The following is a 17,635-nucleotide window of genomic DNA, read 5'->3' on the forward strand; positions in this document are numbered from 1 at the left end:
TAGGAGAAAGATCATCTTAAATGTCAGGTTCTTTGCCGTAGCCGACTCAAGAAGTTCGAAGGGGCCAAGTGACAGCCCTTCAAGAACCACCGCCAGATCCCAAGTTGGGACTCTGGAACGCATTGCAGGCCTCATCCTCAATGTACCATGGAGGAAACGTACAACCAGCTGGTGCCTCCCCAGAGGCCCATCACTTAAAGGAGCGTGGAAAGCTGCAATGGCAGCCACATACACCTTTAGTGTGGATGGGGTAAGACCAGCAGAGAAGCAATCTTGGAGGAACTCCAGTACTGAAGCCACCAGGCAGTTAACTGGGTCCAACCCACACTCTCTACACCAAGTGTAAAACACATTCCACTTTAGGCCATACAATTTTCTTCATAGAAGGAGCCCTGGAACTTATATAGTGATTTTTACTTTGTCCATCCAAGGACGCAAAGTAAGATAGGGATTGGTACTCACGTCACCACTGACGTTGTGATTTTAGGATCACATTTCTCTTAGGGTGTAGTTATGAGTACATCAGATGACCACTTCCCCCTTTTCCTAGTTCAGGACACCAGTCAAGGTCTTTTACCTTGGCAGAATGAGAACACTCTCAACAGGGGCTTTTCATTCATTTAGAATTAATGTAAAATGGTCAACTGATTTATTTGAAAGATTGGTGAGATTGCTAACTTGTAAAGCCTCTTCTGTATTATCAGCACAAGGAAGACACGAGTGTAATAAAAATAAATTTTATTAACAAAAAGATAAACAAGAATAACTAACACAACTACTAAATGAATACCATGAATTATAAAGGAATAAAGATACATAGAATACAAGTGATTAAGTTGGGTGTGGCTATGGAAGAGTTATGTTATCTTATGCAAAGATAAACTGTTTCATTGAAAATAATAAGGTGGAGAACCTTATTATGCACCAAACAAATAAACGAGAGATTATTTGTTATTAACTAACATCAGCTATATTACATCTAATGGGAATTAGGAAATGATACACTGATAATATACAACAATGCCAAGGTCTCTGGAAAGAGGTTTGGTTAAGTGATATTTACGTTCCACTTGGTTGAGTTCAATGACGGTGACGTCTTCCACTGGTTGTGCTGGGTGACAATGCAGCAGGGAGAGGAGCCAGAATCTGTTTCAACAGTCTTGAACACAAAGCTCTGTGTGATGCTGATCTCCTGGAGCACCAAAGGGTCCTAAAATCTGGAACACGCAGATGAGGCCCTGGTGTAGGTGCAGAAGGTCCTTAACAATCTGGAACACGCAGATGAAGGTACCTTGTAGTAAAGATTTGCTCTCCTGAGCTTAACCTTGTTGCAAATGTCATTACTGTCTCGCTGGACGGAAACTAAACGTAGTGTTTGTTAATGTCTTTTTCTTCGCAGGCTAGAGGCTCAGAACGTGGTCGTCTCTGTTGCTGCCTCACAAGCTGTAGACTCAGATCATGGGATCTGTTGTTGTCTCTTCCGGATGGACCAGAGGCTCAGAACGGTGTTTCTGTTGTGTCTTTCCCCTTTGACGGGCAGACTCAGATCTGTGTATCTGTTACAGTAATGTCTATCTCCGTGCAGGACAGACTAAGAACAATATCTGTTAATGTCTCACTCCTTACAGAGTTGAGACCCAGAACAATATCTGTTATGTCTTTCCCTGTTTGAAGGGCAGATTCAGAACAAGGAGTGTCTGTTGAAAGGGTAGTTTATCCCTTTCTGATGAGGAGGAGATTGCAATTTGGCACTTCTCCATTTGAGTGCTTTGATTGACTGCTGGCATCAGAGGGGACACACACAGTGTGGCCCACCCTTCTTTCTCCTGTGGAACTCATTTGCATAAGGCACAAAGTTGGAAGTCTTTACAGTGTCTTTAAAGTTTACCAGTGCATTTCTCACTTTCCAAACCACCACCAGAATATAGCATTATTCTAAACAAATAGAGACTAAACATGATGAAAAAAGATTGAACTTTCATTCAATTGTATATTAACAGCTGAATTTGTATCAGATGTTGCACTACAAATAACTGTCAATGAGAATACTTATTTCTGTTTCACGAGTTCACACTTACAAATAAGTCAAGTAAATTAATTGGTAAACGTATTTGGCGTGCTGTCCGGGGAGAGGGCTCCGAGCTCGGTAATCGGCCCGAACACACAGTACCCCCCCAAAAATGCAAAATGTTGGCTACGGACAGCAGCCGGGAACTGTAACCCCCCAAAAATATAGAAATAAGGCTGATGTTTGCAAGGAGAAAGCTGTCTGCCGGATCGGGAGGGTTCTATCTGATGGGAGTTCAATACTCACAGCGAACCGATGAATATAAACCTCTTTGACCAGCAAACTAAGATAAGGTTTAGATGTTTTGGCTGGGGGCATCTGCAGCATCCGACGGGAGTTCAATACTCGCAGCGATCGGATGGGTAAAACCCCACCAGCCAGAACACTGAGAAGGAATGGCATCCGACGGGAGTTCGTTACTTGCGGCAACTAGAAGGGTAGCTTCAGCTGAGGGGGCCCCTTTAGGTGTCCGACGGGAGTTCAATACTCACTGCGATCAGACGGGTAGGCCCCAGCTGACGGTGGGGAGGACGTTTAGTAATTGGGGGGCTCTTGCGGCATCCGACGGGAGTTCAATACTCACTGCGATCGGACGGGTAAGCCCCTGTTGGCATGGGGTGAATGTTTAGTTATTTTAGATTGGGAGGGTTCTAGCAGCGTCCGACGGGAGTTCAATACTCGCTGCGATCGGACGGGTAAGCCCCCCGCTGATGGTGGGGTGGACGTTTAGTAATTTTAGATTGGAGGCTCGTGTGGTGTCCGACGGGAGTTCAATACTCACTGCGATCGGACGGGTAAGCCACTGTTGGCATGGGGTGAATGTTTAGTTATTTTAGATTGGGAGGGTTCTAGCGGCGTCTGACGGGAGTTCAATACTCGCTGCGATCGGACGGGTAAGCCCCCCCGCTGGCAGAGGGGTTAATGTTTGGTAAGGGCTCTTGTGGCATCCGACGGGAGTTCAATACTCGCAGCAATCAGACGGGTAAGCCCCCGCTGGCAGTGAGGTTAACGTTAGTTATTTTGGATTGGGAGGCTCTCATGGCGTCCGACGGGAGTTCAATACTCACTGCAATCGGACGGGTAAGCCCCTGCTGGCAGTGAGGTAAATGTTTAATTATTTTAGATTGGTAAGCGCTCTAGCAACGTCCGACGGGAGTTCAATACTCGCTGCGATCGGACGGGTAAGCCCCTGATGGCATAAACGCAAAACGTTTAGCTATTTTCGACTGGGAGGGCTCTCGCGCAGTCCGACGGGAGTTCAATACTCACAGCGATCAGACGGATAAGCCCAGCCATAGTTGAACGAGAATAGAAAATTTATACTGTTTCTACTGTTTTCTTATGGGAGCTCAATACTCATGGTGTCAGATAGAAGTTTGACGGATTTGACTGGGTGGTTTGAATCATCTGTTTAGAGGGTTAGTTTGAAGACCGGGAGATTTCTTGCAACATTGGATGAGGGTGAGTTTAGGAAGAGCTGGGCTCCTGCGGGAACGGGGGTGACATCACTGCTGCGGCAGTGGAGAAATTAGCCAGAAGAACTGATCTGTAGGAGCCGAGGCAACATCACTGCTGCGGCAGTGGAGAAATTAGCCAGAAGAGTTGATCTGTGGGAGCCGAGGCGACATCACTGCTGCGGCAGTGGAGAGAAAAAGCCAGAGAAACTGACTTTTATTGGAATGACGGTAAACTTTTATTGGAATGACGGTATTAGTTGAGTTTAATATGGCTTGTGGGTATGTGTGAGAATATGAGCTGGAGCTGAAAACCTAGCTGATAAGCGTTTGTTAGGCTTCTTTAATGTGGAAACAGTTTGATGTAGTTCTTAAAAGCTTCTTATGACCAGTGACCAAGTGTTTGAATCTGATGCTGGGAAAGGCCTTATTGAGCAGCTGTGGTTGTTGCTCCTATGGGGAACGAATGACTGGAAAAGTGGTCTGCTGGGAGCTTGAAGGTTCTTAATGCTGTTTACATGATATAAATAAAGTAATGTTGAGAAGAGAAAATCAGGAAAGGCAGGCTGGAGGAACGGCTGTGACCGGGGCCACTTGCAGAGGCAGCCTCATGCTCGGGCTGGCCCCTGGAACCTAGGGAGGAACAAGAAGTGTAGAAAAGAGGGAAGCTGGGAGTCCAATAAGGCCTCTGGGCCTGCGCCGCTAGCGGAGGCAACCTCACGCTTGGGTCAGTCCCTGGAGCCTGGGGAGGAACAAGAAGTGTAGAAAAGAGGGAAGCTGGGAGTCCAATAAGGCCTCTGGGCCTGCACCGCTAGCGGAGGCAACCTCACGCTTGGGTCAGTCCCTGGAGCCTGGGGAGGAACAAAAAGTGTAGAAAAGAGGGAAACTGGGGAGTAAAATATGGGATCTGGGCCTGCACCGCTAGCAGAGGCAGCCTCACGCTAAGGTCCGTGGTTGAGCTGTAGACCAAAGACAAAAAGAGAGTTTGAGACTGATGACCGGGCCTGCGCTATTAGCGGAGGCATCCTCACGCTAACATCTACAGGCCACAGACAATGGATAGGGTAAGAGACGGTGGGATGAAATGGCTGAAACAGCGGAGCTTGCTCTGCTAGCAGAGGCATCCTCACGCTAGGAGGGAAGGCATTCGCCAAGAGGGCGAAGAGAGCTGTATGTGGTGTGGCACCTGGGAAACTGCGGTGTGTGGCTAGGCGGAGGGAGGAGGAGAGTGGGGAATCTGGGGCCCAGCCCAGGCTCACTGCGGCCTGACGCCTGTCTTCTAGTGCATGAATCGAAGAAGCAAGAGAGAGGAGATGAAAAAGCGACCTGCGGGATTATGCGCATCATGAAGATAGCTGAGCAAAGATAGCAGTTCCTGTTTAGAACAGTTTGGACCATCTATGAAGATGGAAACAAATAAAAATATCCTATTTTTCCTTATGTGGTGAGGCCTAGAAATTAACTGTATTTAAGTTAAAGCCCATAAATTCAGTTTGAGTTCAGCGAAACTGTGCAAGGCTGAGAAATCGATTATTAATTTTTATTAATAAGCCTAAAATGCTTTATAACCTGCATATATTCACCTCTGGCACGATTGTTTGATACCATACTGTCGTTTACAGTTTGTACTGTCATTGATTGATGTTGAACAATCATCAAACAGCAAAGTAGGCTACAGACTGATTTAGATGATCGTTTGTTCTTTTAACTGTTGCTGGTTTGAGTCACGTGCACCTTCATTTAGTAAAGATCAAAAGAGACTAGCTTGTAAAAGAGCTTTGCATAGTTGTTTTTTTTTTTTTTTTTTTTTTTTTCCCAATACTTATCCAGACCTGGTACTCAAATTACTCAAATCAAATTCCATGCTTTCTCAAACTGCGTAGGAACATACAACATAACAGTTTATTCACTGGTTATTTGTCTATGGTTCGTTACGTTACTTACAGATTTCTGCTAGTTCTAAATATAGATGAACATACAGATGAATAGGAACGGTAAAATTTATTTAAATGCATCAGCAAAAGAACGATTTTAAGAATTTGTCCTACCAGTCTGTGCCTCGTCTCAATAGTGAAGCTGTGGGTTGAAGTTACAGAAATGCATACTATTACTTTAAGTTTCCAAGCGATTTGTTGATAAATCGCAGAACAGCGATGACAGTAAGTTCCGAGTTTCATAGTGATTCAGCGTGCGAACTGAACGTGATATATGAGCCACTGTTTGCGTGTTTAACCACAAGGAAGCGGCACAGTAATTTATAACGGCAAGTCACAGAAACAATCCCCCGATCAACATTGATCCAGATGGAATGACTGAAAATTCAGGAAAGACGACGAGAAGGATTTAAACTGCTTCTTGCGAGGTTGAGCCGATGGAGTGGAGAATGTGAGCCGGCTGGGAACTGGATCTGCACTGCGGCGCGGCTCCGGGCTTACTGAAGGCCTGCTGCGGCGGCCTGGCGCTGGAAGAAGGCCCGTTCCGTCGCGGGAAGAGGCGGCATTGCCCGAGACTCGAGCTTGGTGCTCGGTTGCCTTATTGTCATTTTTCTATGACAGTAATGATTGAATGGGCCAGAGTATGGAAATACACAGAAGGATATCGCGGATGATTCGGACGTGGTGACAGGCCTTGGCGTTTTGGCATGCAGGGACCCGTTTGTTTGGGAAAGGCCCCTCCGAAATAATGCCGTTGGATTGGAGAAAAATTGTTCTTAAGGCCAGAGGATTGTGGCAAAGATTCCTCGAGGATGAAAGATTCTTCATCGGACGCGACTTCGGACATGTTAGGAACTTAGGGCGGGACCAAATTCTGGAAACTGTCGAGGATCCTTGGGTGAGTTTGACTGTGATTATATACAGGCCTGAACTCATGCCGATTGGGTAGACATGTTGATTACAGATTGTTGACAGCTGGTTGAGATGACGTAATGATTAAGATGTTGTAATGATTGGGTATCTTATTTGACTTGTTCCTCCTGAACTACGTTTATAAAACATCATGAATACGTATGAAATGGATGTGTAGTTTGCATCAGTTCTAAGGTTTTCAAACATAGTTTTGAATGGATTTGGATGGATCTTTGTGATCTCTCTTTGTTTCACCCATTGCTGCTAAGGTCCCGAGGAATTTTTATGTCGGTCTGTGGCCAACTTTAGGAAGTAGTCTCTAGATGGGTGAAGGGCAGAAACTACCTGTGGACCAATGAGAAGTCCTGTCCTTCCCAGGCTTGGTACAAGAGGTCTTTTTCTTGCCCTTTAAGAGGTGTCTGGATGTTGTCCTTACATCTTTATCTGATGGCGTTGGACAGTTTGTTTGTGTTAGTCCACCAAGATCCAATCAAAATGTAGCAAGCCTTTGTCCGTTGTTATGGACAGAGAGGGGCCCGGCCATAAACTGGACCCTGGAATGTGCTGTTCACTACACTTAGTACGGTCTCAACCACTCCAGCCAACAGGCCAGCCTCTAGGTATGAGCCCCCTCAGGGGCCAGACCCACAGTTTCCACAGCTCTGGCCGAGGGTGAAATATCGTGCCCCCTGCCTGAGACAGGGCACGAAGGCATCGTCGCTTGACCCAGATCATACACAACTGTGCCCGCATCGTTGTCGAGTCCAATACCACCCCCAGGAACGTGGTTCTCTGGGCGGGCAACATCATGCTCTTCTCCATGCTGTGTCTCAACCCCAAGCTTTGAATGTGGCCAAGGACTACATCTCGTTGCCGAACTGCCATTTCTCGAGACTGGGCCAGTATAAGCCAGTCATCGATATACTTTAGCACATGGATGCCCTGAAGCCTCAGCAGGGCCAGGGCAGCATCCATGCACTTGGTAAATGTGCAAGGGGAGAGTGCTAGGCTAAAAAAGAAAGAACCCGATATTGGAACACTCCACCCCCGAAAGCGAACCTCAGGAACACCCTTAGATGGAAGGATGGATATGTGAAAGTATGCGTCTGTGGCGAGGGGGGTGTGGTTCAGTGGAGTCAGTGCAGCGGGAGAGAGAGCCCGGAGACGCATGGTGAGTGAGTGGGTTAAATGTAAATCACAAACACCTGTTTCTAATTCCAGTAATTGGCACGGAGACAGGATACAACCCCAGGAGAAGCAGGAGTGTGTGAGAGAGAGAGGGACTGCTGACTGAGAACAATGGATTGCTGAGACACCTGTTGCTGGAGTGAAGCCCTTAAATGTGGAGATTATTTTGGTTGTTGTGCATTTGCATGGACTTTTTGTTGGTGATTTATTATCTGAAATAAAGCTCAGTCAGCAGTCAAAGCCGACCCTGTCCTCTTCCTTCCCTACGAACTTTGATCTTTACTACAGCGTCCTTTAGATCTATCGTGACAAACCAGTCCTCAGACCTGATTTGACTCACGATGATGGAATAATGGGCGTCTTGAACCTGAAACTCCTCAGAGAATGGTTTAAGTGCCTCAGATCTAAAATTGGACGCAACCCCCCATCCTTCTTGGAACAATGAAGTACCGGCTATAGAACCCGGACTCCCAGTCTGGAGGAAGAATATGTTCTATGGCCTCCTTTACCAGCAGGGAGTGAACTTCCTGTTCCGACACCTGACCCTGCAGTATGCAGGACCCCAGGAGATACATTCGGGAGGCATTGCCTTGCCCTGAAAACATCTACTAAGGGAACCAGCCTCTCGAGGCTGATCTCGGGTGTTCTTGTGTGAACACAAGCACTGCTTGGCCGCAAGCCAAGCCCCTTTGAGGCGGACACTGCAACATGGTTTCGCTGGAAACCAATGCGTCCTGAAGCGTGTTCAACGGCGGGAAGCAAACATCGATTTCCTGAGGGCTCCCCAAAGGGAAACTTTCGTTCTCAACCCTCTGAAGTGGAATCAATTTCCATTTGTGCGGACACGAGCACTGCTTGGCCACAAGCCTTTGGGGCGGCCACTGCAGCATGCTTTCGCTGGAAACCGATGTGTCCCGAAGTGCACTTGATGGCGGGATACAAACATCGACTTCCTGAGGGCACTGTGAGGGAGCAGATTTCAAATCGCTCTCTCCCAGGGGGACGGCCCTCAGAGGCCCAAACAGAGTTAGGACCTCTTTCCCGAAGCGTTCTTAGCCTGAAGTACGGTCCTCAGATCCGTCTTCTGGTTTGAAGGCTTCAGGCGAGAATGCTGAAGCAGCTACACACAATGAAGCAAGGTCTGAATGATAGGCAGCATATACTATATTAGTATATATTTATTTAGTACACACTCGTAATCTACACGTTGCCTCGGCAACACGAGATTTGAGCCGCTCATATTAGCTACATGACATTTTTCCCTCGAGAAGAAACGTCAACAGGCACGAGGCTGAAACACCCGAAATATTTCTGAATGATATTTCTGAATGAACACAGCCAGCCCCCTCAAGAGCTGACTGTACATGCCCCGCACCCAAACAGTAATATACACAGATCGCATGTGTCAAATTGTGTCCCGTAATTTCATAGGAGAAATTACAGCGCGTCAACACTGAGCACATTTGGAGCTGGCCGATGAGAGCTGAGAAAGCGCAGAAACGGTCTCAAACTCCTCTGCGATCACCACGGCAACAGACACTGCACCGCCTCGGCGGACATGGGACCGAGCCGCGGGGTGCGCGGGCAGAAAGACACATACTTTCAATGTGCTTATTTAACATTTCAAGTTCCTACGGGACAAACAACACCAAATAGGACTGACAGTTTGACATAGAGCGCTTGCTGAAGAGCAAAAAGCTAACTCTGTTGTGTGCCGGTGTCCCTTTGTAGCTTCCATGTATGCGGTCACGTTACGTCATGACGCAACACCAATCAGGATTGGAATAGTTTCATTCATGCTTCAGACACACTACGCTGAGGGGATTCCCCAAAGTGTTGTTACCGACGCAGTGCGAGTTCCCTTGAAATGGAACTTTTAAATTCCAACATAATAGAAAATTAAACACTATCTCCCCCTATTAATATTGAGCAAAAACATGAAATAAGACTTAATTTTAACATTTACTCTCCTTTAACAGTCAGAAGCAAAGCATGCTGGGAACTAGAAGTCTGTTATAACTCATTCCATGAATGTATGTATATATGTGTGTACATACATTGTGACACTGTCACATAAGACATGTTATCCGCTCAATATATATAACATGATGGTTTTATGTATATTTGAGATTTAATTGGGTTACATGTTGTCTCAGCCATTTTATTCCTCTTACTTATTTTAATGTGTGTATGTCTTTAAATGTGTATGGGTCTGCCTGTCATGTGACTGACAGGAACCAGGAAGTAAGCCAGCATAAAGGAGGCAGCATGGCAAACAATCATTGGCTGTGTCCGAAATCGCCCTCTATACCGTTAAATAGGGCACTAATTGGGGGGACAGCCATTTTTAGTGGTGCCCGAAACCATAGTGGATGTTACTGAGTGCACTCATTCAATCCCACAATGCATCACAATAAAGAGTGTACAACCGATGTACATTCAACGGCTAGAGAATAGGCTTGTACGAGATGCATTGGCGCTGCGCAGATTGATCAGCATATGGCATCAAAGTACCGCGAGAGTGATTCAAAAGCATGTCGTATGCTCTCCAATCACTCTTGCGGTACTTTGATGCCATATGCTGATCAATTTGCGCAGCGCCGATGCATCTCGAACAAGCCCCCATACCCCATTCACTATTCCCTACATTAGTCCACTTATATAGTCCACTTGAAGGAGTGAAAGAGTGAATTCGGACAGAGTGCGCTGGATGTGATGCTGTTTGTCTTTGTGCTTTGCTTGTTGGTAAATAAATAAAATAAAATAAAAATTGACAGTATGGTTGTGATTACTTTATTTAACGCACCTGCACAAGTATTTCCCACAAATTAGTATTAGCAGTTACAAGAGTTGCTTCTTCACTATGTCGTGCTTACATGAAATTATATTGTTCTTCGAATTATAGTACAAGTGAGAGAACAACAAAATGATGATTTCTGAGAACAACGAATATAGTAGTCTTGAAAGTTTAACATGGGGATGTGTAGCCTACAACACTCACATATAAACGTAAAAAAAAATAAATAAATAAAAGCCTTGTGTTATCCATTGCTGCTCACGAATGAGGTAAGCTTTGTTTTACATCATCTGCCGCGTGCACATGTTAAGACTGCAAACTCTGCGAAAAAAGCCAACAAACTCGGGTTTGATTTGGGTATGCTAGAGCCTATATAGCTGTCTGTGTAATAGCTACAATAATGTTTATACATCATTCTTTCTGGTTAGTTTACTTTTTCTTTTTTTATAATACACCATACTTTAACCCAAAATGAACAATTAAAAATAAGTTGAGTAAATCTTTTATTAATATTTTTTAATAGCCTATTAATATTCTTTCCTGACATAGCCTACTCCAATTCTTGTTAAAACACAGTAGATATGCTGAACACTTTTTGAGGGAAATCATATTTATTTTGTCCATCAAAGGTGAACTTTCATTTCAATTGAGCGTTAGCTGCGCAGCAAAAATAGACCCAGCGCCGAAACGATCGCGGCACTGCTGCACTGTTCCTGCTACGTGCTCTGTGCAGCCTCTACATGCGGTGTGAATGCTCTCATCTGCCCCGAAAAAAATACGCTCCAAAGCCACTGGAAGGCAAGCCTGCAACATTTAGCCAAAAAAACGTAACGGCTAAAGCTAACGCTCCGCCCCCCGCGGTACACAGTGAAGGAGACCAGAGGCTGTTTTTGAATGGATGTCAATGAATGAGAGGCTTCACTATGCTGATTAAACAGCTTTTGTGTGGAAATAGCTAAACATTTTATTAATGGACAGCCTGTTTGCTAATCTGCAGCATGTTTTACACTAAACAATACTTTCGTTGGGAACTATTTGTAGATTTTAACTTAATAAAAATGCGACTGACGTCACTGCCATTACACGATAGTCTGAGAGGTGCTGCACGTGATTAAGTTAGCCGTTTTCTCCAATGGTAAGAGATACAGACCCTCTTATCTCCCCATTATATACAATCTCTGTACACTCTGCTGACTCGTGCGGTGTGAAACCACAGTGAATTGTGGGTATTCTCCAGCCATTGAGCATGCACCGGTTGTACACTCGTTACTGCGGTGCATTGTGGGATTGAATGAGCACTCGACATACAAAAAACAATAAAACTTTATTAATATTATATCTAATGCTATTTTTGTCTTCATTTCTAAATATGTTTAACCCTCTGGTCCTCTTCGTTTAAGGGTGACACTTGGATCCTTCTCGGTCAGAAATTACTGAAGCCTTGAAATGTAACTTTTTTTTTCTTTCTTTCTTTTTTTTAGGAAAACTAATGTAATATATTTTTGTTCAATAATATTTTTTGATTATTATTTAAATTGAGTGTATTTTATGATACTATGCAATATTTTATGATAAATAATAATATAAGTTTTATTAGCCATGTTTCCCTATTGAAAATATTACCTTATTTTTTTCTAATATATTTTTGAATTATTTTTCAATTAAAGCAGCATTCCATGTTAAAATAGAGAGGCATATAGTATCCAATTTTTTTGAAGGTAGATTAGTGCCATCTGGTGGGAGTAAAAAAGAAAAACTTATGTAATGCCATGGTGTAACCAGATTCCTGTATAGTTCTATATAAAGCAGCTTATAAATTCTCTAGTGGTTTTTAGACATAAATTCTCATTTTTATTAAGTTGTGGATTTAGATTTATACTTCTCAAAGAAATCGAATTCGATTTGTGCCCAAATATATTGTACGTAACTTTTCAAGAAATTAATGAAAATATAAATTGAAACGGAATAAAATCAATGTCTTTCAAACTTAAAAAAATAAATAACATAAAATCGCAGGCAAAATGCTTGACTTCGTTTTTAATACACTTTATGTTTTGCTGTTTTCTCCTTTTTCTTTAGCTGATCTGCATTTATAAATGCTTTTCCAGAGTTTTTATTTAAAGGGGTCATGACATGAGAAATCAAATTTTCCTTGAGCTTTTGACATATAAGAGGTCATCATATTATAAGAATATCCTGTAAGTTTTAGAGCTGAAAACCTCCTTGTTAGTCCAATAAAATTGACACCAGACCCAGAAAACGACAGGATTTACAAAATGGGGATCTATGACGTCAAAGGGCAGCAAGCTCCGCCTCTGCAGAAGAAGATCAACGCCTACTTCATCCCTGTCTGTTTAGCCCCGCCCACCGAATCGCGCATAAGTAACATATGTGGTGCTAAACCAGATCGAGCTACCAAGCAAAAAACATGACGTTGAGGATTATAAAATATTTTGCAGTGCCTGGACTCGACAGTAACGCAACAACGGGGCGGGGGCGGGGCTAGCAGTGGTGTGTTCCTCATTGGCTTCTGAGTTTTTGATTGACAGCTTCTTGACCTACAGTGAAGACCCAGCTAAGAAAATGTTGTTATAAGAATGTTCTCTAAATATTTAGTGTTGGTTTTGGGAATGCAAAAAATGTCCAGTTTTCTTGACATTAGAGGAGCATGTTTTAAAAGGTATGATGTTCCTCAAATGTTCTTTCAACTTTTTTGATTTAAAATTCAACAATTTTGGAACATTGATTTGTAACATTCCAAGAACATAAAATTGTCCAGCTTTCTTAAAGGTGCACTATGTAGTTTTTCCATCTCCTAAGGGGCACCTATTCAAAACAAAGGCGTAGCTTAATGATGCCAAGTTTGAGCGCGGAATCTTGGGACTTGTAGTCTTCACCTCAACGGACAGTGGAAAACAATTGGGATAGGACTCGGGCAGAAATCATGTTCATGGATGCGATTATTAATGTTACTGTAGTATGAAGCAGAGCAGGACCGAGTGTTGTGGGAGCTGAATGAGACCACTGGAGCGATTGCGCAACATGCTGTGAGCAGCAGAACTTTTATTATGCCACAGTCACTGCCTCCGCTTTTCCTGGTCAGGAGTATGAGGTAACACAGCTCTTTTTTATCATATTAAAATACATTTGAGAGTGTTGAAAACTTGTTGCACACTGCAGTAAGGTTTTAGAAAGAGAGGATTATAGGCTACTTTATGTCAAAATGATTGATTTATGACCCCCCCATAAAATATCCCCCCCACCCCTCCCACCGGACTGGACACATGTTTGGACACCTGTTTTGGCCACCTGTTTTTGTCCTCCCCCCACTACCGCACTACCCCTCCCTATTACCCCTACTAAGGAATTTATGACTGTGTTTTGGACTTTGTGTGTTTTTGAAGTGAAAATGTTTGAAAACGGTGCTTAAACTTTAAAATGTAAAACAGTGTATTGGGGTGTCAGGCATTGGGTTTTTTAAGGGATGTTTTTATTAAAGAAAGTTATTTCACATATTTAAATGTTTTTAAAAAAGGCATTAATGAATTGTACAAACACAAAGACAATTTAAAATGTTGTTAGATTTTCTGAAACAAAAGTATAAAACAAGTGCACTAAGTAACATTAAGCACATTAAGTATATCAAGCAATAGTTGTTAAAATACAAATGATTTTAAAAGGGAAAAACATTTCTAACATTTACTTTTAAAGTTTTTTAACAATAAATATTTCTTACGCTTCTCTGTGAAAGACGTCCGATCTAGTCCATGACAAACACAGAATGAAATCAGAACGGTGAGTGAAAACGCTCCCGAGTCTCCGCCCCTAACACACCTCCAAACATCGACGTCATCCGCCCCTAACAGACCCACCTCAATGCCGAAAGATAGAATGTATATTTAAAAAAGGACGTTAATTAATTAATTAATCAGAAGATTTTAACAAAAGTATCAAACAAACGCATTAAGTATATTAAATAGTGTTGTTAAAAGACAAATGACTTTTAAAAAGCAAAAACATTTCTAACAATAAATATTTCTTACTGCTCCGTGAAACACATCCTTTCTCTGCGTCGTCAGATACAGAATGAAGTCAGAACGGTGAGTGAAAACGCTCCCGAGTCTCCGCCCCAACACACCTCCAAACATCGACGTCAGACACCTCCCTAACGCATCTCCAACAATGGATGAGAGTGCAGATGCGTATTTAAATGATAATAAAATAACTCTTATAAATAATAATACTTTAATGGACTTAGCTCACTACGAATGTGTACAGGACTAACGCTTTTAACGTATCAGACATTTATCACACGCACACACACACAGACACACACACGTACGCCCACACACACACACACACACACACACACACACACACACACACACAGATAATTACATATAGATAATTATTTTCCTATTGATGTCCCCGGAATTGTTTTATTGCAGGGGTGTCTGTTGAGTTCGCACAGAGGTTAAGGAAGGATGGGGTTCAGTGATCCCTGACAAGATGTAAGACGATCGCGCGCATGCACCTACGCACATACATAGCTGCGGAGTCCTGGTGATGTTTTGAGCGGGATGCGGCCTAGTGTGTTTATGATACAGATAATGATCGCACCACGCAGCGTTAAGGAGAAGGCTGAAAGGATCGTTTGATCATAAGAGCATACGCTCTAATGTGTAAATGAGCAGCAAGTTTGAGCGGGAGAGAATGCGTTTTTCTCAGGCTCATGTAATTTGATGCATCAATTAATAAATAGTAGTGGTGTAACATATCGTATTATAATATTATCAGAAATGTCACGCTGGGAATGTTGTACTCCTCTACAACATGTAAAGATATAGAATAGAGCTACGCTAAGAGATTTTAAAAAAGGTTTAAGGTTTTTGACACAGTAGGTGACAGCTCAGAAGACAACCCAGAACTTTATAACCATCAGAAACACTCCTCAGTCCGGTTAGATTTTAAAAAAATGTCAGAAAAATGCCATTTACAACAAAGATTCGACAGGAGCTACCACGTCGCATTATCCAATCATCATTGTTAGGATGGCTGCTAACAACATCGGTGAGTACTCTATTTTATAAGTAGAGCATGTACAGACATGTTTTGGACTATCTTAATTTCAATGTTTTTTTTTTTGTTTTTGTTTTTTGTTTTTTAATATCATAGATGTGAATGAAGAGGTTCTTTATTTCGACGAAGGACTAGATCTTATTCTGGATGAAATAAGTAAGTATCATTTCGCTCTCCATTAAAAAATCATGATTAATAAATAGTCTATTAAATAATGTGTTTTTTCTTTTCTTTTTTCTCTCAGTTGATGATGCATTTCTTAGGGGTGCTGCGGTTCATGATGTCTTGCAAGGTAGTCATATGGACAAACAATTTATTCTTTTCAATGCTATCGAGAGATTTTTCTGTTGTTCATAAGCATATGCTTGTAATTTTCTCAACAGAAGAAGTAGTGTCGATTGAATTCCCCGCCGGCGACTATGAACAGCCAATCTCCATCACAGGCCCTGAAAACAACGCCTCCAACATACCTCCACCTCCTCCCCCCGAAAAAACAGTTGGCGAGAAGCGTTGTGACTCTATCCCGACGCATTCGCAACAGGGCACCGGCGTGATTGCGTCTACCAGGCCTGTGTCAGGGCGTGGAGAAAAGCGACTCCGAGAGGTGTACAGAGAACAAGCAGTACCTTTACTTACGCAATATAACGGAGATGGTGACGACGCCATCCCGTCCACATCAGGATGTGGGAGGAAGAGGCTTAGAGAGGTCTACGGAAGCGACCGTCCTCTGCCAAAAGAAGGGTGTTTAAGCACGTCGGTGGATATAGGTAAGACGATGGACTATATATATATATATATATATATATATATATATATATATATATATATATATATATATATATATATATATATATATACACATGATACATTTAATAAATAAACTTTAAATTGTATTTACACTGACCAAGATTACGACGAGAGAGGTCTAACATTATACGTGGAATCCCAGGAGGAGACTTGCAACAATTTCGATTCTGATTCAAGCTCGGATGAGGATGATACAGGATCTCTTTTTAACGAACAACATCTGCCACAACTCAGCTATTCTATGATGAACAAGATCAACCGGAATTTTAAACGAATTTTGAATTTAGCTTGCCTGCCTTTATCATATCAAGAGGTCGAAGAGATTGTACGCTCTTCACAGTCCGATGTGATATCCATCCTACAGAACATAATAGCGTGTCAACAACAGCACACCATTACCCTAAGCCACGCTGCCGATTTCTGGATGAACGCTCATAATCAGCTTCTGGATGAAAACAGACAACTGCAGGCTACGCTCTCAGAAGTAAGGGGAGAACAACAGCTTTCCGTTGTTGCGTTAAGTCTAATGTCTGAACGCTTAAATATTATTCAAAGGGTGTTATTGGATTTACAAAATATCATTATGGGGAGGGATAGATGATGATGATGATGAGATAATACTTAATTCTACATGTTGACTGTTTTGTTTTTGTTATGATAATTTTGCATGCATGTATTTAAGTGTTTGTTTTATAATCTGAAAGTCATTCGCTATTTTTGGTACCGATGGTATGCTATTTACTGATATTATACATTGTGCCATATATTTTGATATGTATTTTGTAACTTCTAACGTTTTATAATTGTGTGTGGGGAAGGCGGAGCAAGCGTTTGTTTCTAAGAGAGAGAGAAAAAATAATAAATAAATAAAAAAACAAAAATGACTTCTAAAAGATGTCGCGATGATTCACTGTCACGGTTCACTAATCCGCTGTCTCATACTGTTGTCTGTGTGTAGGTTTTGGGATGTGTCACTTGATTGTTCTGTGTGGGCGTCGCCGCTGATTGCTGATCAGCGGCAGCTGTGGATCATTACACCTGCCTATATAACGGCTTGTCTTTCGTCTCATGTTTGTCAGATCGTTTGTTGAAGTCCTGGTGTTGTCCCGTTGTTTCTCGTGTTTCTTGTTCCTGGATTGGAGTCTCGTCGCTGTTCCCTGTTTCCTGTCTGTCTCGTTGGATTACTCGTTCTGGATTACATTCACAGATACTCACACGGACACACGGACTCACCATTCAGGACCATCATTCATCACGGACACTTCATCGCCCATCGAAGTCCCTGTGTTACCCCTCTCCTGCTGTCTGTGTTGCTGCTGTGTGTTTGTTGTCTACTTACCTGGCGTGAAGCTCTATTAAAGAGATATTAACTTGCATTTGTATCCAGTCTTCTTTT

At 42.7% G+C, this 17,635-nt stretch overlaps 1 long non-coding RNA gene across 1 annotated transcript; it reads left to right on the top strand.

Moving 5' to 3' along the window:
- The first annotated feature begins 15,347 nt into the window (after positions 1–15,347).
- Positions 15,348–16,173, top strand: LOC125243913. The gene is made up of 3 exons (XR_007179180.1): positions 15,348–15,588; positions 15,677–15,724; positions 15,816–16,173. It is a non-coding gene; the product is annotated as an uncharacterized LOC125243913 (long non-coding RNA).
- Positions 16,174–17,635: the final 1,462 nt, after the last annotated feature.

This window comes from Megalobrama amblycephala, linkage group LG13, assembly GCF_018812025.1.
Source record: "Megalobrama amblycephala isolate DHTTF-2021 linkage group LG13, ASM1881202v1, whole genome shotgun sequence".
Classification (NCBI taxonomy): Eukaryota; Metazoa; Chordata; class Actinopteri; order Cypriniformes; family Xenocyprididae; genus Megalobrama; species Megalobrama amblycephala.